At 46.0% G+C, this 23,740-nt stretch overlaps 1 protein-coding gene across 1 annotated transcript in view; it reads left to right on the plus strand.

The window, feature by feature from the left end:
* Positions 1 to 23,740, plus strand: part of LOC115314621 (indolethylamine N-methyltransferase) — a 230,465-nt gene that overhangs the window by 130,344 nt on the left and 76,381 nt on the right. The window lies entirely within an intron of this gene.

The following is a 23,740-nucleotide window of genomic DNA, read 5'->3' on the forward strand; positions in this document are numbered from 1 at the left end:
GATTTGAAAGTATCCTTTTATTACCTTTTTAGCAAAGCGGAGGACCAGCCCCCGTACAGTGCGTGGTACATGGTCGGTGCACTTGCAGCCAGCCGATTTTAATCTCCATCTCTGCGCACGCGCAGTGGCGCCGGTCGGCTACCGGGTACCAAACCGGGACCGGTTCTCCGGTTTGCTATAACTCTCCATTATATGCCACCGATGCACATGATTCATAGGCGAAAATAAGACAATAGACATTTTCAAAATGGCCGCCGTTGTCCCTGAACCCCCCCCCCCCCCCCCCCCCCGAAATTTTTTTCTGGGTACGGCCCTGCAGCAGACCTCCCTGGTCCCACTGCATTGTCGCGTCTGCTGGCAGGTGTTGTGCGACGTCGCTCCGCTCTGTGAGGCAATCCGCTTTGCATAGCCTGCAGCCAGTGTCCAATACCCGTTTTCGTGCCACATACCCGGCTATGTAGTAGACCAGGCGACCATCACTGCGCTCAGCAACGTAGGGAGGTGGTCAAGAACGTGCTGAGTCTAATCAAGGTCGCCGACGTCAATCAGCTCGTCGAGCTGCTTGTAAGCCGCTGGTTCGTCAAGAGGCACAGTCTCGGGGGTCAACAGTGCATCAAGCACGCCAGGTGCTATGCTACCGCTCACTGGGCTTTTAGCAAGGCTATAATAGCTCAGGCACCTCATGATGGCACAAAATTGTGCCGGGGTGGGGTTGTCGTTCGGACCGGATGCTTGCCGAGCAATCCCAAATAACCGCTCAATGCAATCTTGGCTCAGTCTGGATCTAATTATGTAGCGGTAGCCAAGTTTCGTTGTGAGGTATGTCTGCAGCTCCCTTGTGCTGCTTAAGATCACCCTCAAGCCTTCTGCTGTACTCTTGCTGAGGAAGCCGCTGCCTTTGGCGTGACGGTCCCACCGATCAAGAAAGTCCAGTGTCCGGTTGATGACAGCTTCCTCGTCGCTGTTTGGCCTGCATATTTACCAAGAAAACACAGCTTGCACCAGTGTGTACCACAAAACATTGAGCTTACCCTAATACACTAATAGAGCCGAATGATAATGCGTCGTGTGCTTCTGTCGACCTGATTCGGCTGTTCTGCTCCCATCTTGCTTTTTAATAATCTGTGATGCAGGCTCAAACACACTATGCGGCGCATTCTGCATGAATCTGCTCTATGTGGAGTATCAAAGTAAATTAAAAATTTTTCCCTTTACGCTTGCACTCAGTTTTTAGTTGTTCAATGACATGTCGTTTGTAAGCACCGTGATACTGGCTAGACAGAAAAAACGACGAGGTGCTGGTAAAAGGTTGATCTCCTCTGCCTTTTTCTTGTTCCCTTACACCCCATCGTGGAAAGTAGAGAGAGGGAAGCCATGTTACCCCTAATAGGACTTGATGCAACGTCATCATATTCCTACTTTTCACTTAGTAAAGTTTGCTATAATAAATCTGTGTGCAATCTAATTTTTAACCTTTATGCCAAGTCATATGACTTGATCACAGGACTGCCATAGGGTATGTAAGATAACCCACAATAGTTCCCATATCAGTATATAGCAGCCGTAGAAACAATCACCATAGCAAGTGGTTACAGGATTGGGTTATGAAACAAGAAGTTGCTGGATAGAATCCTGGTGAGCCGCAAATTGAGAATCTGCCTTAAAGTGCACTCTACTGCGTTAAAACAAATTTATTTATTTTTATTTATTTATTTAGTATACCCTCAGGGCCAAAGGCATTAGAGAGGGGAGTGGTTACAATCAAGAAGAAATTAAACAAACAGAGTACAGCAAAAAGGGTAATACAAATAAACAAAAAATGGCATATAATCATACAATGTTAGCTAAGGCGTTCTTGAAGTGATGGGAGTCTTCGATAGTGGCTATTGAAGCAGGAAGGCGATTCCACTCGTCAGATGTGCGTGGCAGAAATGACTGAAAGAAAGCGTTAGTTCTGGCTGATGGAATTCCAACCTTATTAGCATGATCAAACCGAGATGAGATGTACTGAGGAGGTAAAATAAGTTCGTCGTGCAGATGTGAATGGTAAAACAATTTATGAAAGAGACTGAGACGAAAAGCTTTACGGCGAGATGCGAGAGATGGCAGGCTGAGGCTAGACTTCATTGAACTTATGTTCGCGGTTCGGTTATAGTTAGAAAGTATAAAACGAACAGAATTATTTTGGACCATTTCGAGTGAGTTTATTAGGTTTTCTTGGCTGGGATCCCAAACTGACGCGGCGTATTCCAATTTAGAGCGAATTAGTGTGGTGTAAAGCAGTAGTTTTAATGACGAAGATGCTCGGGCAAAGTTACGTCGAAGGTATCCCAACATCCGGTTAGCATTATTAATCACGTATGTGGTATGGGCGGTCCAAGTCAGATCATGTGAAATATGAATGCCAAGATACTTGTATGAGGATACAGGGTCAAGGGGTATGTTATTAAGGCAGTATTTTGGCAATTGGCAAGGTTTTCTGGACACATGCATTAGTTTACACTTGTTAATATTTAATTCCATGCGCCATGCTTCGCACCAGACAGAGATAGCGTTAAGGTCAGATTGAAGGCAGATTATGTCATTATCGCAAGTTATTTCACGAAAAAGTACGCAGTCATCAGCAAACAAGTGAATGTGGGAGGAAACAGTTGACGCGAGATCATTAATGTAAATAAGAAAAAGAAGAGGACCAAGCACCGAGCCTTGCGGTACACCATAGTGGACACTGCGCGGCTCGGATGTTAGATCGTTAGCTGAAACAAATTGTGAACGGTTAATAAGAAAGAATTCAAGCCACGTGAGAAGTTTGTGATCAAGGTTTAGTTGACGCAGTTTATAGAGCAGCAGCTTATGACAGACCTTATCGAATGCTTTGGAAAAATCTAAAAATATGCAATCTGCTGATGATGAGTGGTCGAGGATGATATTCATTTTATGCATGAAGGACACCAGTTGTGTTTCACAGGAGTAAGTTTTTCGAAAACCATGTTGCGCGAATGTAAAAAATGAATTCGATTCGAGAAAGTTAGCAAGATTGGAAAACAGAATATGTTCAAGAATTTTACAGGGGATACTGGTGAGTGATATGGGTCGGTAGTTGAGTGCAGAGGTCTTGTTACCTGATTTGTGGAGTGGAATCACCTTCCCGACTTTCCATTCCGCGGGTAGAAAACCATTGTCGAGTGACTGCTGTAACAAATCAAATGTAGGGAACAAATTACATGCAGGGGACAAATCCCCTGCATGTAACAATACAAGTTTTACCTGAGTGCCTTCAGTGATGTTCGTGATGTCATGACACGGATGACGTTCACCATGAGTTCCACAAAGGCTCGGGTGGGCTCCAAGTTTGGGTACTGCTCCTCAACCTTTCCGTTGTGGACGAAAAATGCATGTAGCATTAAAGGTCTGAAAACCTGAAATGCGAGGTCCACCCTCATTTTTTTTTTTAATCAATTGGGGTAGATGTGAGCCCGTGTGAGTCGATGTGCTGCCTTGGGTGTAGCATCACTGCTGTCGCATTTCCAAGTGGCCGAGATGTGTTCCCAGCGAGCCTTCAAAATTAAAAAAATACTGGTTTTGCTAAACAAATAAAAACACATCACATTGAAACATCTGCTATGCATTTTCAGTTCACAGGTGCAAAATGAGGGGAGAAACATATAGTAGTGCTTACCCTTCCTTCTGGTGTGTTAAAACCAGTCTTCATAATCAGGTTGCGGACACACTTTATCAAGTGAGGGAAGTCGGAGATGAAGTGGATGAACCAACTAGGATCAGCTGGGTGCGAGGCTTTGGAGCAAACTGATGTAGCGTCGGCGTGCACGCCGAAGCTATGCCACATTGCCCGGTTCCAAGCTGCTCCGTCACAGCACATGTAGTCAACAAACAGACCTGCCTGTTCGCACAGAATTATCGCCTCGGTGACAATCTTACTGAGCAAGTGAGCCTTCACGTTTCCACTTGAAGCAAATACGCCTGAAAAACAAATTATGGCACTAAGTAAGACAGTTGGAGTCATAGAAGCAAAAAAAAGAGAAATTAACAATTTACCTATTATTTGCGTCCAATGCCCCATAAACGAGTGGAACATTAGTACTAGCCCATGGTCTGCTCTCGTGTGCTTGTCAGCCTCGGGAGTGTGCTGACCCAGGTTCACAAAGCCTTCAATGTGCGACGACGCTGTCAGGTCCAGGTGCACTGCCAGCTTCATTTCATCAAGAACGAGGCCGCCATGACGCGACATCTCTTCCATTTGCAGTGCCTTCGCCTTGGCAGCTCGAAGTAGGCTGTCACTGTATCCATATGAGGCTCTAAAATTCTGACGTTGTTATGAGGTTAGATAGTGTGGCACTAAAAATTTGATGGATGCTTAGCATATCTCATGACACATACCTTGGTGTACCTGAACAAGCACATTCGATTTGGCAGCACGAGAATTCGGTGGCGTCTCAGGTGTTCATATAGCCTCTTGCTTTTCATTCAAAGAATGATGCATTCAAGGAGCCATGCCCTGCTGTATCGGTAGCCACGCAATCATCGAGTTTCGCTGTGATGCTTCGAAGCAAGCCCTAACAGACTCCTGTTGCTTTGGTGGAAGCTTTGCAATCTGAAATGTAGATATAACGTAGAAAGAATTAAATATTTAAAAAATAAACTAGATGCAAAGTGCCTACGCCTGAACTGTAAAATTCTCATCTGTTCAAGCTACTCGCAGTACGCTCAAAGGTTTCTTGGCTGATGCTTGCATTGTGTGCCCTTGTTTGGTTCATTTGGTCCAGCAGAGTATGCACTCGATTTGTCTTCCACTTCAATGTCCAAAGAGCACGTCGCAGCTTTTTTGCAGCAGCGTATGCGGCCAGGTTTGTCTTGGCCTTGCCGCGCCTGGCTTTCCACATGCGAGACGTCAGGAGCTTGCGAAGATATTTGCACGACAAGCCAGGTTGTCCAGAAACACCTGTAAAATTGTTCATGCATGACATAAATAATTATTCCCACTCAGAGGAATGTCTTACCTAGAACAGATTCATTGCATTTGTTGGAATACAGCTTGTTTTCGACACGTTGACAGGACTTTTCTTGTATTTTGACCAAGGCGAATTCAGTCAGCTCTCCAACACCAGCACATAGTGGCACATTGTCAGCGTAGCACAGGATATCTTCCGCTTGCGAAGGGGTTCCAACAGTTCTCTCAAGATGTGGAATACCACGAAGAAAGACCTTGTAAACAAAAGGTCCTTCAAACTTAAGGGGGGGTACCGTGTTGCTGAGGCAGACTGTTTAATAGGAGACTGTGCTTGGCTCTTCTGAAAACAGCTGCTCCGACCAGTAGTCTATGGGCGCCTCAAATTTCTGAAGGTGCTGGTTTCAGCAGTAAGGCTCTCACTGGGTAAGTCGCAGTCGCCATAAACTGGTGAGGCTTCTTGAATTGGCTGTTGATACCGTTGAGAGGACTGAAGCTGAGAAGACTGACAAAGAGTCCCTGCTTTCTGGTTGGGCTCTTGCAGTGGTGCCCGTGACTTCCGGTTTCTTTCCTTGGGGAGTGTCTTGCTCAGGTATTTCGGTACGTTTGGAAACTGTGTCGGCACGGCATCAGACACCAAAGTAGGTACCAGGCGGGGCTGCCACACTTCCTCTCCATTGATGAGAAGGCGAGACGCAGAGACTATAAACCTACGAGAAAGAAAACAAAACTGGAAATGTAAACACTGATACAATACATTCAGAGTAACTCGGAGGCATATACGGACCACAGAGCAAAAGCCTGAGCAATATCTTCTGCTAATCGAGGTAGTATTACAAAAGAAAGCTATTGGGTATGAGTTTCATTAGACTTTTTTTATCACAAGCTAAATGTCAGATGTAGATGACAAAACGCTGCATTTAATTTCTTATACTGGCCTGAATCCTCTCAAAGTTGTCACAGCAAAATAATAAAATCAAGTAGTCATCGAAATGAAATGTATAGTGTAAGCTCTATTTTATTCCCCCAAATAACTAAGAAAAAACTACTGCGTGACGCTGTAAATGCTCAAACATATTTTGCCTGTCTTATTTCAAATTTGGTGGCGATGGCGGAAGGGTTTATATATGCAAAACATTCAAATAAGTAAGAAAGGCGTGCTAAAAGAAAAAGGGCAGACGGAACGGAACAGATATATAGGTACCGGAGTCGGCGGGCGAAAAGAAGGGGACAACACAAATATAAATAATGGAAAAGGTGCAGGCGAGCTGGTGAGCGTTTAACATCGTGGAAACCCGAGACCAAGGAACAGATATCGCACGACACGCACACCAATCTTGACAACATGTCTCAACGTGTTGTGGAGATGACACTTCAGTGAGGACCTGAGACCTATTATCCCGTTTCCTCAAAGCCATTTCACGTGAGCACACCATATTTTGGTACGAAGAGAAGCACATATGGGGGCCCCCTACCGCGTACGCGGATGGTATTATTTACAGTTCACTCACCTCTTATCGAAGTGCCGTTCACACACTGCCGAATTAGGTTGCAGCCTCTTGTCGGCTCTCGGGATGGCGCGGTCCCACTTCTTGAAGTCAACGGCGTTCTTGGGGGCCCGGAACAATGATGCCTTTTCTTTAGAGTGTTGGTAGCCAACATTGCATTCTGGCACAAAACACCAGCGATTTGTCTTCTTCGAGCGACTTCCGAGGGGCGACTTTCCGACAGGGCGGAGGCACTGGTCGCCCTCAGCGCCGTCCCCGGCCGTTTCCGGACGAGTGCTCGCAGGGCGGAACGCAGTTGCTTGCGGCGTTGCCGTATTTCCGGTTGTAGCAGCAGAACCTCTGTTGCGGACGCGGCGTGTTACCCTGGCATGACGGGCGGGAATCAGACTGTCTCAGACTATCGGCGAGCTCAGATAGCTTGCAGAGGTTTGTTTCTCCGACGGAGGTGAGCACCATGCACACGCTTGTGGGTAGCCGCAGGAAGAAGAGTTCTCTCAACAGGGCGCTGTCGAGACCCGCCGTCGTCGTGCCGAGCAGTTGCTGCATGTGACGCAGCAGCTGGCTCGGCGTGCGGTCCCCAAGTTCCGGTTCATGGAGAAATCGCTGCAGACGCTGGGGCTGTGAAGGGGTAACCCATCGAATAAGGGTCTCTTTCAGCGTTTTGTAAGCCTGCTCGGCGGGCGGAGCGAACAGTAAATCCCGAATCTCGCAAGCTGTTGCGGGCGGCAGGCTGCTCACCACGTGGTGGCACCTTGTGAGATCTGACGTGATGCGTCATGCGGCGAACTGCGATTCTACTTGTATGAACCACAGTTCGGGATCGGTGGTCCACAATGGCGACAACTTCATGCTGACGGTGGAGACAGACAGGGCGTTTTCATCCTGTTCTGATGTTATGGTGCTGTTGATCACGTCCGGGATAGCAATGTTGGGTTGCACGCGAGGTTGAGAGAAGGGAGATCAGACGGGCGTGCATACCAAACTCAACTTACTTTATTTTTACCCGTTGCTCCTGTCTCCCGGCCCCGCAGGGGGCACCTGTGAAAGCAGGTGTTTGGAGAGTGGCGTCTCCACGGACCCCGAGCTCCGCAGGGGGCGCCTGCACCTTAGGTGCTAGGTGCTTGGTGAGTAGCGTCACCACGGACCCCAGCCACGTGGGCCACCATACCCGCACGCAGGGGGCACCTACTTTTGTAGGTGCTTGGTGAGTGGCGTCACTACGAACCCCGAGCCATGTGGGTTCGCCCACCCACGTCTGGCTGTGCGTGGCGTACCCGTGTCCGGGGAAAGGGGGACCCTGCTGGTTGAGCTGAGCCCGGGGTATGTTTGGACCCTTCGGGGCCCCCCCGGGCGAGGCAATACACCGCTTCGACCCCTGCTTCTCGTAGACGGGTGTCCTGGGGTGTTATGTTGCGCTTTTTGGACTCCCAGGAGATTTGGAAGAGGGAAGTGACGTCAACGACTAGAGCAAACGCGGATTGGATGTTGACAGAAGAAAACGAAATCAACACCCAATCTGCGCTTGCTGTGTCGTTGACGTCACTTCCCTCTCCCTAGTCTCCTGGGAGCCCAAAAAGCGCAACATAGCACCCCTGGCTTGGCCCGACCAGGATGATTCAGTCAGTCGCCTCTTCTACCCTCTTCTTCCTTCTTTCACTTTTCCTTCCACCTCTTTCTCTTTTCTTCTGCACTCTCTTCCTTCCTTTTTCACCTTCTTAGGCGGCAAGGGCTAACCTTGAGTGGAAACAGGTCCTGTCCCTGCATCCACACTCGGTTATAGTGCCCGGGCAGCACTGGTAGAGTAATTGTGTCAGCCAAGCCTTTCTTGTTATGGCACATTACCTACCCCCTCGTTGGGCTCCGTGGTGGGCGGTGCACCCGGGCACTGAAACTCCTTCCCATCTATATGGGTTCTCAAACTAAAAAACCTCTTGATCGGGCCCTGAAAAGGACCCGCACCGAAGTACCGTTTCGATTTGAAATGTCTCTTGTTTCCGAAAAGTTTCCGAGATTTTTAGTTTTACATTCTGAAAGTGAAAAGCCACTGGGCAAACTGTCCCCCTTCCTTGTAGCCAAGGTACTAGAAGGCGTTGTTAGTCAGAACTTTCATGCGAAGAAAATGGCATCCGGAGACCTCCTTGTAGAGATCAGTACAAAACAGCAGAGTGATGCCCTCCTGGCTCTCAACTCAGTTTCGGACTACAAAGTCACTGTTTCTCCGCACCGCAAACTGAACACTGTCCAAGGAGTTATTTCCGAGGACGACCTGCTAGACACATCAGACGCAGAGTTAGTGGAGGGGCTCTCTAACCAAGGAGTTGTTGCTGCGCGACGAATCAATATTCGTCGTGATGGCAGCGAACGGAAAACAAAGCACATCATCCTAACCTTTGACAGCACCACTCTCCCTGCGACTGTAAAGGCAGGCTACCTACAGTGCAGAGTCCGACCCTATGTGCCAAACCCCCAACGGTGCTTCAAGTGCCAGCGGTTCGGCCATGGGTCACGTAGCTGTCGGGGGGCCGACACATGTGCTAAGTGCTCAAGCAAAGAACATGTTGCTGACAACTGTGACAATGAGCCAAAATGTGCGAACTGCGAAGGTAACCACCCTTCATACTCGCGTTCCTGCCCTCTTTGGAAACAAGAAAAAGAAATACTGACGCTGAAAGCCAAAGAAAACATATCATACGTAGAAGCAAAGAAACGATTTTCTTTCTTATCAAAGGGTGGATATGCCGAGGTCGTGCGCAGGGGACCGGCACGACCAGTAACGGCATCGACGGGAACCCAGACGTCTCCGGATGATCTGCGGCTCTCGTTGAAGTCCCCTCCTAAACCCACAGGGGCGGTGCCAGTGGCACCGGGTCCCAAGCCCAGGGTGGATGCTGGCTCACTAGCATCCACTTCAGAGCAGGGGAAGGCCCCCCCCCTGGTCGGGGCCGGCCACCCCGCACCTCTGGTCCGAATAGACCTGGTGAGCCGTCACGGCAGTCGACCCCCCAGGGGCGGCCGTCGGCGACGCATGAGGAGCCCATGGACGAGAGTGGGCCCAGATCCGACGAGGAGGTTCCCTCCTCAGGATCGGTGTTTTCTTTCTCTGCCCCCAGTGACCCCACTGGGAGGCAGGCAGATACGTCGAAAAAGAAAAACGCTCCACGTGTAAAAATTGATTTTAAACCATAGTGATGTCATCTTATGTTTCGTCCTGTTTTTTAGTCTATTTTTTATTTTTACCTTTTTATTGCTATGAGTAAACATATGGGCGTCATGCAATGGAACTGTCGCGGCCTTCTTCGTAATATTGATGACGTGAACATGTTTCTTGATGAGCTCCGTCCCGTGGCGCTCTGTTTACAAGAAACTCATCTCAATGACAATCATACACAGATCTTACGTCGTCACCAAGTTTTTAGGAAGGATCGCCTTTCCCCCACTCCTTCCGGTGGTGTTGCAGTAGTAGTGCAGAATGGAGTGGTGTGTGCTCAAGTACCTCTTCAAACACCACTTGAGGCAGTGGCAGTTCGTGTCCTCTTTGATCGCCTCATCACCATTGTGTCGCTCTACCTTCCACCTAACAGTCCATTGCATCTTCATGAATTCCAAGGCCTGGTAGATCAACTGCCCAAACCTTTTTTAATCTTAGGTGATTTTAATTCCCACCATCCTTTGTGGGGAAGCTCGCGTCAAGATTCCCGCGGTGGAGTTATTGAACGGCTCCTATCGCTATCTGGACTCTGTCTTTTGAATAAGAGAGAACCAACCTTTTTTAGCTCTGTTCATAACACATTCACATCAATAGATCTTTCCATATCATCACCATCTTTACTTCCATGTTTTTCGTGGAAGGTTTTAAATAATCCTTTTGGAAGCGCGATCACTTCCCCATAATTTTAGAAACAGTTATACCTCTTCCTTCGCTTTTGACCCGCCTTCCGAGGTGGAAGTTTGAGAAGGCCGACTGGGCTCTGTTTGGTTCAGAAGCTGTGTTTGACCCCTCTTTATTTACTAGTATGTCTGCAGAGGAGGCGACAACTTATGTCACTGAATGTTTAATTAATGCTGCTGCATCGTCTATCCCACAAACCTCTGGTAAGCTCCCCAGGAGATGCAAACCCTGGTGGAACGATGAGTGTACAGCCACTCGAAAGAAACAAAATAGGGCTTGGGGAATCTTCCGCCGATATCCGACGCCTCTTAACTTGATAGAATTTAAAAAAAGCAGAGCCAAAGCTCGATGGACGAGAAAACAAGCCAAAAAGGCATCGTGGGTTAAATATATTTCAGCCCTAAATAGCGTTAAAAGAAGTGTGGGACCGCCTGCGGAAGGTCCGAGGAGATTACCAATTCTTTCGAACTCCTCTCTTTTCCTCCTCCTCTGTATCACTCAAAGATCAAGCAAACATCCTTGGCGAGCATTTTCAGCTTATCAGTAGTTGCTCAAATTTCAGCGCAAAGTTTAAGAAATTCCAGTCTATTGCTGAAAAGCAGTCAATCTCCATGTTAGGGTCTGCCACTGTTTCATACAACAAACCATTCACTCTGGGTGAACTCAAAGTAGCACTTGCTACAAAAAAGCAGGCTGCACCAGGCCCAGATAAAATTCATTATGAAATGCTTAGACACCTGTCCCCTGAATCACTTTGCCATTTGCTGACGTTTTTTAATCACCTACGGAAACAAGCTGCATTCCCTCAGTGCTGGAAATGTGCTCATGTTATACCTCTCTTGAAACATGGAAAAGATCCATCTGTCCCCACAAGCTATTGTCCCATCGCACTCACTAGTTGCCTTGGGAAGACATATGAAAGGCTCATTAATCGGCGTCTTCTTTATTTTTTGGAGGCTGAGAGCTTTTTTGATGTTAACCAGTGTGGATTTCGAGAGGGACGATCAACCACAGATCACTTGGTTCGTTTAGAAACCCTTATTCGTGAGGCATTTGTGCACCGACAACATTGTGTTTCGGTATTTTTTGATATGCATAAAGCATATGATACCGCATGGAGGTATGGAATCATTCGAGATCTGTACAACTGCGGTGTGCGTGGTCGATTGCTTCAGTGCATACAAAACTTCCTAACCAAGCGAACCTTTCAGGTTCGCTTGGGTGGCACACTGTCAGATGTTTTTAGCCAAGAAAATGGGGTCCCTCAAGGAGGAGTTTTAAGCGTTACCCTTTTTGCTGTTAAAATCAACAGCCTTGGAAGGGTGATACCGCCATCGGTATCTTATTCTCTTTATGTAGACGACGTGCAGACCTCCTTCTCTTCATGTAACCTCTCCAGTTGTGAACGGCAACTACAACTCACTATCAACAGGATGAGCAAATGGGCGGATGAAAACGGTTTCAAGTTTTCTCCCGAAAAAACTGTTTGTGTTCCCTTTTCATTGCGCAGGGGTTTGTCTTTGGACCCCACTTTGCATCTCAATAACATAGACATATCTGTTCAACAGGAACACAAATTTCTTGGTGTAATCTTTGACAAGAAGCTTTCTTTTGTGCCACATTTGAAAAAGTTGAAACGCAAATGCTTAAGTTCTTTAAATGTTCTAAAGGTGTTGTCCCACATTTCATGGGGATCGGACAGGCGATGCCTTATACGATTATACAACTCCCTGGTTCGGTCTCGCCTTGACTACGGTGCAGTCGTGTATGATTCGGCATGATCCTCTACTTTGAAGATGCTAGACCCCGTTCACCACTTAGGGCTCAGACTTGCCTCCGGCGCATTTCGCACATCACCTGTGTTAAGCCTATATGCCGATACACATCAGGTGTCGCTTGAGAAACGCAGACAGTACCTGAGCCTTTGCTATGCTTATCGGGTCTATTCTAATCCACAGCACCCAGCTTACAATGCCATTCATACCTGTCGTTTTTCTCGACTTTTTGAAAACAAGCCGAGCATTATACGGCCACTCAACTTTCGCATTCAAAATTTCAGTGCTTCCCTTCATGTCCCACTTCATGTTGCCGTGCTAAATTACAGGGACAGAGTTGCTCCTTGGGACGAAGTCCCAATCGTTTGCGACTGGACACTTACAAAATACAGTAAGCGGGTTACCTCCCCACGAGTTCTCCAGCAGGAGTTCCTTTCATTGCAGGAGACATATAGAGGTTACACTGAATTCTATACCGATGGATCGAAATCCTCTTCTTTTGTTGGCTGCGCACTATATTCTGGTTCCTTCATGAAATCTCTTGAACTTGACTGTGTGGCAAGCATCTTTTCTGCAGAGCTTTATGGCATTTTACTATCTGTTGATCACATACTAAAAAACAATATAAGGAAAGCTATTCTCTTTGTTGATTCTCAAAGCGCATTACTGGCTGTGTCCTCACTGCTCCCTACAAAGAATCTGCTTACCCTACATGTACAAGGTAAATTATATGGAGCCCTCCGACTCGGACATGACATAAAATTTTGTTGGGTGCCGAGTCATGTCGGGATTCCAGGGGATGAGAAAGCCGATAGCTTGGCTGCATCTGCCAAGGATTTAGTAACAACTTGTGGATTACCTCATCAAGATTTGAAGCCGTTTTTGAAGAAATCACTTTTGATGTCATGGCAGTTGGAGTGGGACAGAGAGTACGACAATAAGCTTCATGTCATAAAACCCATTTTGGCCCCGTGGGAGAGCTCGTTTCACAGGGAACGGCGTGTAGAGGTTCTGCTCTGCCGCCTAAGAATTGGCCACACACGCTTGACGCACTTGCACCTTCTTCGTGACGAAAATGTGAAGCTTTGTGCCCATTGTGGGAAAGGCCTTACAGTGTTACACATTTTATGGCATTGCCCTTTTCACCATCAGTTGCGCCGGTCTAGCTTCCCTGAACTTTTTAGAGGTTATCTTCCCTTTCATCCAATGTTTTTACTTAGTGACTATTCTTTAGTGCCTTTTCACCGTGTTCTCGACTACCTACAGAAAACTGGCTACCTACACCAGTTGTAATTTTTTTTTTATTCTGTTATTTTAAACCGTTTTGCTTAGTGCCAGTTAAACAACATTGAATTGGCGCAATATGACCTCTGTTGTCAATGCGCCACTAAAACCCTAATCATCATCATCATCATCACCTGTCTCCCGAGTTCACCCCCTTTCCCAGTTGTCCTTTCTTTTCCCGAGCTGCAGGTGAAGGGAAGCTATCCAATGCGGGAGAGAAGGGAATTCCGGTTTGCCCCGCTCGGGCCGCGTTTGGTCGTGGCTTGGGACCACTACAAACCTCAGATAGAAAGCACCCAGATTCTTCACTACTTGATTAACGGTCACCCCGACGTTAAAGCAATATACTTTTTCTTACAGTCATATAAACCCGATGTAGGCAACTAAAAGTTCTTTTAGGAGCCGTAGGATGCAATGAAGCAATACCAAACAGGTATACAGTGAAAAGATCGTCATTTCCGGAGGCGACTTCCATCTGCCGAGTATTTGGTGTATTGTCTTCCAATTATTCCAGTTGCATTACAAAGACCACTCAACAAACAAAGGTCATACAGCTCTTCAAATAGGTGCGCACAACGTCTTGGACGTAACGCGATATCTTGGGCCTCTTCGCTGGCAAGGCGAACGACTTGGCAAACACCTCGCCGAAAACGGCTGTCTCGTCGTCCCTCGAGCTGGAGCTAAGCTGGTATCTTCGTCATCTTCGTCACTGTCACTGCTTTCGCTGTCACTGCGTTTTATTATGTATATGATAATATAACCGGATTGGGGGATATCACAACTCAAATCGCTCCACATTATAAGGCAGCAAACCAGTACTAGGATGCTGACAACCAAACGTGCAATAGCACAACAATGACGCTACATAAAGCACAGTACAAAATATGACGGCTCTGCTTTTTATTTCACTTGCCCATTCAGTTCTCCTTTTTTTGCCCTGCGAGCAGCTGCCCTCATCAGCACGGTTATTGCCACTTAGGAAGAGACAAGTTCTTCCGCATTGCTTTCAATCTTTCTGTCCTCGTCAACTCCCCCCTCTGGAGTGTGTCGATTCGGAGACCCAGCGCAACTGCAAAAAAAAAAAAAAAAAAACGTCAAGCTTAAGTTTTGTACTTTTATATATACATGACAGTAGCATGAAACTGACCGAGGAAAACATAGTAGTAAGATTCAGTTATTTACTGTTTATTTAAAATTCAAATGACACATTTCCTAAATATAAGCTTATCTCGCAATTATCAACGATAATAACAAGCCTTATTCCCAGATGAATAGCACTGCACTCTAGTTTACTTGTCTGGACACTCATTACTTGAGAAGCACTAGCAGTGTTTAAAATGTACCCTGGAAAGGTGCAATGACTAAATACAGTATGGCAAAGGCTCTAAACTCAAACCTATTGCAGTTAAATCTCAATGTGATAAAGTCGCGGGGAGCTGCAAACTATTTAATGAAATCTGGAATTTAGTTTTAGGGGTTTCGATTTGATAACTCTATAGTTTAATGTCGCGGCTCCGAGAAACTACCGCGGTCCTACAGGAACAGTCTGCACACACTGGAAATGTCAGCCGTGCATTTATAAAATCAATCATCAAAAGCGACCCACACCTCTTCGGCATAAAACGGAAATAAGCTCTGAACTTTGGAGAGAAGGACAGATTTATTTCTCTTAAAAAAGCTTGTAATCTTCGCCTGCAAGCGCTTTGTGAATAGCAGGTGCACGCAGTTCTTGTAACCTGCTAGCGTTTTCCAAAAGCCAATTGCCAGCTTTGAGCTTGTCCATGTCTCTACTCGCTGCACATCACTTTCCCAACAATCCTATAGCGTTCTTCAAAATGAGACAGCGAGGCAGGATTAGACTAAAGTTGTTGCACACCGGCAAGCAAGTAAAAGAGACCACTTCCTTTTGCAGCACTTCTCCGCCTGTTAGAATGCATTATTCCTTTATTTTGTTTCAATGTACAAGCTTCCCGATCCAACTCTAGGCACACATTTAATGCACGACAATAAATACAAGCATGCATTTTACATGGTTCAAGTTTGTATCAGGATTTGTTTTAAGCCACCCACCTATGGCATCAACCTTTACAGGGGTCAGCTCTTTCTTAGCTGTGGCCCGATCCTTCACCCAGCGCCGGCAGGGCAGCACCTTGACATTCCTGTCCAAGAGTTCTGGCTCCCACAGACTCCGGACAATCCAGGCACTAAACTTTGAGTCAGTTTTTCCCGTCTTTAGGAAAAGGCACATCCGCCTTTTCGTTATGAATACTCCGTTCCTGAGGTGCACCTGAAAGAAGTTAAAGAAAAGCAAAGAAGTGTTGGCCCTTTGTAAAAAAAAAAAAGCTGTCTACAAGTAAATGTTGACCAAATACATTCAAGGGATACACCATCATCCATTGATAGGTCTCCAAGAATGAGAAAGGGAACACTTTTATGTCTCTTTTGAGGGTGTTATATTGGCTCGTATAATGTGCTCTACTACAAAAGCAAAACATCTGACAGGTTAAACATTTTCTACCAGAAACAAATCTCGAGCGAATTTCTTGCCAGAAACTGATTACTTGTCAAAAACGATATTGCAGTTTCCTCTGCTTGGTCCCATCGATAGTACAAAGGAAAATCTTTGAGTGTCAATTTTCAGACTTAATGGGAAGTGGCAGGTCAAGAACAGTGTACGAGCTGGAGGAGGAAGCCGGCAGAAACTTGGTGTGCAGGAAAGATTCCTCCTTTATCATCCAAGCTTACTCCTTACGAGCTCATACACCGTTCTTTACCTACCACCGACAATAGAAAACCTAAGCTTCCTAAAGTGCGACTTGCTGGCCTGTGAAAAATTATACAAACATGTCAACAATATGTTTGTAAGAATGCACTCGGAAAAAGCTTATGAAGAGTGCGAGAAGGTTGCCTCCCACTTTTATATTCACCGTCTTCCGCACGGGTTAAAATGGACTGCATAGCCATACTGGATAGACATTGCATTTTCGAGCTGTAACAAGCTGAGCCAGAGTTTTCTCAGCTTTGACAAAGCACACATGCAAAAACAAATCATAAAAGCAATCCAGTCGCTGTGGTTGCGCTACGATGCATGGCACAGAGATTGTTCCTTGAGCCTTAATTATAAGTTTATGACATCCCTTTTATAGACAGGATAGTGTAAATTGGGCAGAGTGGACAATGTTTGAATAATCGGTTAAAAGAGCATGACAGTTTCTATAAAGGATGCAGGTCTTAGGCTTGCCGGTACATTGCCGTAATTGTGCTACCAAACTGTGCTTGTCTAAATGGCCATATACTTAGACTGCAGAAACCCACTATTGCAGAAGAGAGTCAAGGCATATGTGATACAAGAAAGAAGGGGTAAGGGATCTACGTGTGTAAGTCAATCTTCTATAGCTGTATCAGGAAGTAAGGTGGCATTTTGAAGTCCCATTTAGCATCTGTCCACTTGTAACTGATGTTTGTCATGTTTAGTTTTGTTCACACGTTGGTAGATTAGATTTCAGAATGTTCACATAACCATGCTATAGGCTAGGCTTGCGAACACCACTCTTGAGCACAAATGACTCGGTCTCGCGTCTCGCGTGCTTCGGCTACTGGGGAACTAGTGGCGATTAAAGCGACAGTTACTTCAATTCACACTTGTGACTCCTCTGGAACATGACAGGATGAGAGCTAACCATCCAATCAAGAAATGTTTCGAAAAAATATTCGACTCCGAGTAAGACACGAGAGGAAAGTGTTTTATAAGCGTTCTGAAGTTTGTATCAGCCATTAATTTATTATTAAAGGTTATATCCTACAGCAACGAGCTAGTATGCTTTTTGTGCAATAGAATTGGGGAAGAACCCGACCACTAGGGCACATCCTTTAAAAAAAACGCGACCATGAAAGGGTTAACAGTGTAGGACGTTGACAGATAAGCCAAAAATGTGCACAGGCCCGCCATATTGTTCAGTTGCGCCTTCTGGCTTGATTCTGGAAGTGTAATTTTATGTTGTGCTCCGAGATTGCGCTTTTCGTGCAAGGTTACAGTGTAGTGCGCTACCCATTGTACGGCTTCAACGATCAGAACAAGGTTGAGCAATAATGAAGTAGAATGCCGAAGATGTGCAAGAGATGACCGCCGACGGATATTTCAATGTGCAAGATCTAGACGACGCTATAACACGAATGGGAGCCCACGACACTTATATTTTGTGTCAACTAATGAGAATGTCGTTAGCTCAGAACTGCAAAAGCATGTTGGACATCATCGCCGATCTCACCATGAGTAAACAAATTGAAAGCAAAATGCACAGGGACGAAAAACCAGTAATCACACAAAGCTCACTTTTGCAGATGGGATCATGGCCCTTGATACTTTAAAAATGTTTGTCAATATCCACGGCTGCACACAGCAAGGAAGGACCGCGAGTGCTGTTGACTGTTGTTCTTGTTGAACATTTGATCTAAGCACCAACTAGCAATCAGAACTTCTGGTTCGATGGTGCAACTGCTTGATAAGAAACGTGTTGTTTACCATTCGCTGTAAGGGCAGGGTAGCGATCATAATCTGTAATGCGGTCTGAATTCCCCACGATCATAAAATTCTATTCAAATTAAATTGTCATGTTAGACTTGCTTCCTATCTCATCTGTAGCCCTGCTGAGAACATTGTTGGATATTACGTCTTTCCGAATAATAATGTTCGTTTACGCTGTCCTCTTAAGAAAACATATAAACAAAGTTTTATTAAATTTGCCTTAGCATTCTAGGAGAAAGTTACAGTGATTGTCAGTGTCTAATACACCTAAAATATACAAGAAAGCAGTCTAGCAATGATTCGTTTCTTTATTCTCATCTTTATAACCATGCCATCAACCTCCGCCAGCTCAGGGGGACAGTCAGGAGGGCTTTCCTGCTGCTGTGTTGCAGTACCTGGGGCTATTTCCAGTGGCCGTAGCAGTGCACCGCCCGCTCGTCGCGGTGGAATATCCAGCAGTCATCAGTTGGCAAAGTAAATGTGAAACACATGCACGACAAACACAGGCATTGTACGATGGTTCCCACACATGGCTGGCGTCCTATGACACTGTGATATGATACGTCCCAATGAAGAATTTTGGTGAGCTGGCCGACTTAAGCAGAAATTGCAACCGCAGATTTTGTCATTTCACCACAGTGTCAGCTGTACGCAGTTTGAATGTTCTCATGTTCTGCGAAGTTACTGCGAGCACCGTGAGTGACAAGGAAGATATTGAGATATCACTATCTCAACTACAAGCAAGCAGAGCATTGCAAACGTCAGCAATGCCGAGAAGCGGTGTTAAAATGCTTAAAGGTAGTCCATATTTTTGGTTTCTCTGCATCAATGGTTTGGCTTCAAAGATCAGACGGGGAAGAGGAATTGCAACGGCCAGGGTCCTCTGGGGTAACAACAGCTACGAGGTCACCTAAGCAGTGTGGAACGTGTTTGCTGTTCCTGGGCTCACGTTTCGTAATGACACACTGTGCCCGTTGTCAGGCGCCCATCACTAGGCATATACCTCGAGATGCGCGAGAAAGATACGGGTAGGGAAACACTGAGAGCCAGTCAAGCACCGCCAAAAGAGACCTGGAATGGTGCATGGGCTAATTAAGCTTTGACACCAGACAGGGCAGAGCCAAGCTAGGCTTTGAGTGAAGCCTCAGCAGAATGCACGAAGGGGGACCAGACAGGCCTTCTTTAATGTCCGTCACAAAAAGTCGCCTACCACACATTATTGACTATATACGAGGTAGAATTAGGGACGCAGTCTTTCTTCGAAAGAGCTTCAGTCCCTTTCCCTGATCCAGGGTGTTGCTTGGGTTCTCGTCAAATGACAGCCACAGCGTGTTCTTGCCCACATGTACCACCGCAAATGCCAAAAACAGTACCAAGAATGCAAAAGTGTTTGTCCTGCGCAGTGGTGGCTGTTTCAGTGAAGGCAAAACACGTGCCTTGCCCCCTCCCCCCCCTCACACACAGACACCCTGAGAACTGGGAGGGGCAAGCGCTCCCCTTGCCCCCCCCCCCCCCCTTGTTGGTACGCTTGTGGCTATCATTCGGTGATCCATAAAACCTGATAGCAACGAGTGGCGTGTGCTTATAACGCTGTGTCCTTTGTGCTCCCGGATGTATAGTGGTTCTGTTGTACAGTCCGTAAACGATCTGACAACTTTGTATTCTTGCGTCGCACGGACAACATAGACGTGAAAGTGCTCGTCAAACCGGACAGTCTCAAGCACATTCTCCTGAGATAAAAGCACTTTGTTAACATAACACATTTGACACGCATGTAGGAATTCGGGCAGAGCATCTTCTGGAACACTTTGGACAAGAACATATTTTGTTTTGTAGACCCTGCCTTCTAGGCTCAGGGAGTTCACTGCCAATGAATCAACAGTCGCGTGATCGTGCTCAAAAATGAGCTCCTTGACGCATTCAGGAAGCTGTTCACAAAGTTTAGGGTTACAACCTGTTGTAATAATAATAATAATAATAATAATCTTTATTTGCACAGACAGGTGTTTTCCTGGGGGCGTGCGAGGCGAAACAGAAAGGCGGAAGCCCGTACGCTGGTGCGTCTGTTGGCCCAACCCCCAGGAAACGAAAACAAAGTTCAACATAACAAACAAAAAAACACACAATACTAAAAAAAAATAATAATAATAATAACAATAATAAAAAATAATAAAAGGGGGGGGGGGGAGTTACGCAATCGGTCGCATTTACGAGGCTCTAGCACGGCCCGAGTGTCCTCAGAGGGCGTCCAAACCGAAATCGCGAAGCGCGCGCGACTCCCATCGCCGCGACGGGAGTCGCGGCGATGGGAGTCGCGTTGATGGGAACGCTGTTCTCACCAACAGCTGCAAAAGAGAAACTCTGCAAAAACGAATGCCTGACTGCTAGACTATGCGAAAGTCTCTTACAGTTTCGGATTTTACGAGCCATGTCTTTGAAATATTGGTGCTTGCCCTCGAACCGCATTCCCCGAAGTTCAACTGAAGGTCCAAACCTTTCCATGCATGACGGATAGTGCATAAGGCATTAAATTTTGTAGGGAACTTTAACAGATGGAAACAATGTCTTGAGGTCCAGACAAAACAAAATGAATCTTCCTTTGCAGGTAGCCAATGTGCGAGTCTGGGGTTTTCCGGCTCATGATGATATCCATGATTTCGCCAAAAAGCAAGTTGCCATACTTCGTTTTCTGTTTGAACACATTCGTCAACAAAATTATTAGAAGAAGGAAGAGGCAAAAGACCTGCGTGGTTGATCCTTTCGTGGTTCCCTTTCTTTAAAGAAATTCACTAGAGATAGGCTCCGGCTTATTTCGCACATCACATAGCTCATAGTTCCACTCACTAATTTTCTTCTTTAACTGCGCAAGAGTAAAAAGTCCTTGTGAAATTATGGAAGGAATGATGTGTCTCAGTGCAACTGATATAGCACCCTCGTTCAAGGCATGCATGATGTCCGATGTAAAATGCTGTGAGGCATTGAACCTTTGGCATGTGAGAGCACAACCTGCGGTGACCCCATACAGTGATGCAGTTGACAGTCCAGCATTCTACATGTTTATGTGATGCTCGTGACCTTCCGGTGTGTGCAGCTCGAAATCGGCCTCCGGGTGCTTGTAGTTGATTTCAGATGCAGGGCCATGGAGAACCTGCAAGTCCTATCTTTGTTGAAACTACGTTTAAAGCCTCCCATTCTATGGCTCGACAGATAATCCCCACTCAAAACAAAGACTGACCCTTTCATCACTTTTCTGTTTGCAACTGTGCCTTCAGTTTCTAATCTGCTCACATCATCAAGCAATGATGCAAGAATCTTAGGCATACTATAGGAGTCCACATGGTTCTAATTCACTAAAAGCACTAGGTGCATTCCTGATAACACAGAGCGGAACCTTGCAGGAAAATTCAGCACTGAGAAATACACGGCGGTCATCTTATGCTTTCCTCGTTTGCTGCCCAACAGTTTGCACACCTCAAACTCATCAGTATACAACTCCAGGCAGAGTTTGTGATGCTCACCTTCCAAGTAAGCATGCTCGCGAAATACACTGCCATCAAATACAGAACACATATGGTCGTCAATCTTTGTGTAAGCATTGGACACCTGATAAGGTTGGATATTCAAGGATACATGTGAGGAGATCGCAGAGCGGCACATGCTCCATGGTGTCGTCTTTTCCATTGCTGTTGGTTCCTGGCATTACGGTACGGGGCTCAACAAATAGAAGATGTGTCCTCCAGAGTCTGTTCCGGCCAGCTGTTGTTAGTAGCTGGTCCAGTTGGTCAACACAGAATAGCTCCTTCAGGTTGGCGGACCTTGCTTTTGAGCTGAAGTTGTTTATTTTCCAAAATGAATTTCACGAAAGAAATCACATCATATGTGATTTCATCTAAGGTTGATTCTGGATGTCGCCTTCCCTCTTTCCACTTGAGAAGCAGGAGAGCCAGCTGCTTTACATAGCCGCTTGGATCATTGATGGATTCACACCCTTGTGATGTCTGTGTGCACCTCCTCTTGCCTTTCTTCTGTGTTTAGATTGCTCTGAACACCAACATCATCACTTTGAAGTTCATCCCCAACACTCCGTGCTGCATCCACCAGTGCATTCGCACCTACGGCTGTTTCTCTTTCGACCGATCCAGAATGATTTCTCTACACGTTTTTTTTTTTTTTTTTTTATATATATGAAAAGAAGAGTTTAAATGTACGCGCGCAGCCACTTAGGCCGCACATCCAGCTGCTTTCGTACCATGAACTAAGTGAAAGTGCCTGAATAGTGCCTTCAGCGAAAAAGCGTGGGATGCACACCTTGGGCAGCGGAAGTATCGGACACCTGGCATCTGAAGAGAAAGAAGCCCCCTTTTCATTGATATGACCTTCGTTATGTAAGATTGAGGCCCACATTACAGGCAACAAACAAGAAGCCAAGTACAATGTAACCTTCCTAAACCCGAGAAACAGTAAAGGAGAAGACACACAAAAAAGGGCAAAGATACACACCGTCTCGAACAGAGCTCCGAACTGTGTTTGCGACGGTGGGTGTGTCGTCCTTTTCCGTGTCTCCTTTCTGTCCTCTTGCATCTTAAGTTTACTAACGTTTTCAATTTACCATCTTGGCTGTGCGGCTTTACTCTTCTTTCAGTTACACTGTAACATGCAGGTATCAAAGAAATAAAAACCAAGAGACAGAAAGGCCAACGTCGCGCCTTTTCCATCATTTTCCTTTGTGTATTTTCCGCCCATGTTTTCATTTCAAAGGACCGGTGAAACATAAAGAGCACGATCTCGTCGGACATGAACCTTACAATGTGGAGTGAAGTATATAATTGCAATAAACTAATTACCGCGGCAAGATAAACTAAGAAATCAATTCTTACTGAAGATAAATTATATCATACGCCATTAGCCAGATGCATTTATAAAGTTACTCGCTTCTTCTTGCCGTACTAAGCCATCGCCCGCTAGCATGGCTACAAACGATAAAGCACAACTTTTATTGGGAAATTTTGTAAAACATAAAGTACGGTCACTAAACACGACGACATGGGACAAGAAAACACATTTTTTTCAACTTTCCAAACACGCCAGCAGGCATATATCGAGTTGAGCTCACTAGAGAGTGGCTCCGGAGAAAGCCGCGGGAAGGGAACGGTGGGAAAAGGAAGCGATCGAGCTGAATACATAATAGCGACCATGTTGATGAATAAGAAAACAAAAAAACACGTGAAATATATATGTGCGCAAATCCTGAACAACCACTGAAGGCTATAAGGTGGCAGGCATGCTGATCTTTCTGGAACTTTCAATACGGAGACACTGTAGCGTGTTAACTGGCTTCCAACAGTTCAATTGCAGCTTCTTCGTAAGCTGGATGCTCGAGTGGGACATCCTGTATGAATAGGGTGTGCGCACCGGTGGGACCTCGTCAACAGCTGAAATTGAAAACAGATTCTTTACTAAATGCTGAAAGTTAACAAAAAACGCAAGAACATGCGAGAAAGAACATAGTCACATCCGTCAAATGCAACAAGTTTAAGATCTACCTGTAGGCTGGATGCTCGAGTGGGACATCCTGTTCGTGTGCGATACGTGTACAAGCGGGGCATTGTAGAGACCTTGAATCCAAATTATATTATCTACAGAACACTCACCTTGTGCACAAGCAGTTACCTATGTACTGTGGCTGTATGCGTGAAGACTGGGCATGTGCTTGAGATGTGGCTTGGGACGTGACAGTTTCGTACAGGGCTGCAGGGGAATTAGTCACCCTTACTCAATCCATGTACCTGAGCA

The sequence above is a fragment of the Ixodes scapularis genome, unplaced genomic scaffold (genome assembly GCF_016920785.2).
Source record: "Ixodes scapularis isolate PalLabHiFi unplaced genomic scaffold, ASM1692078v2 PGA_scaffold28__5_contigs__length_5199819, whole genome shotgun sequence".
Taxonomy (NCBI): Eukaryota; Metazoa; Arthropoda; class Arachnida; order Ixodida; family Ixodidae; genus Ixodes; species Ixodes scapularis.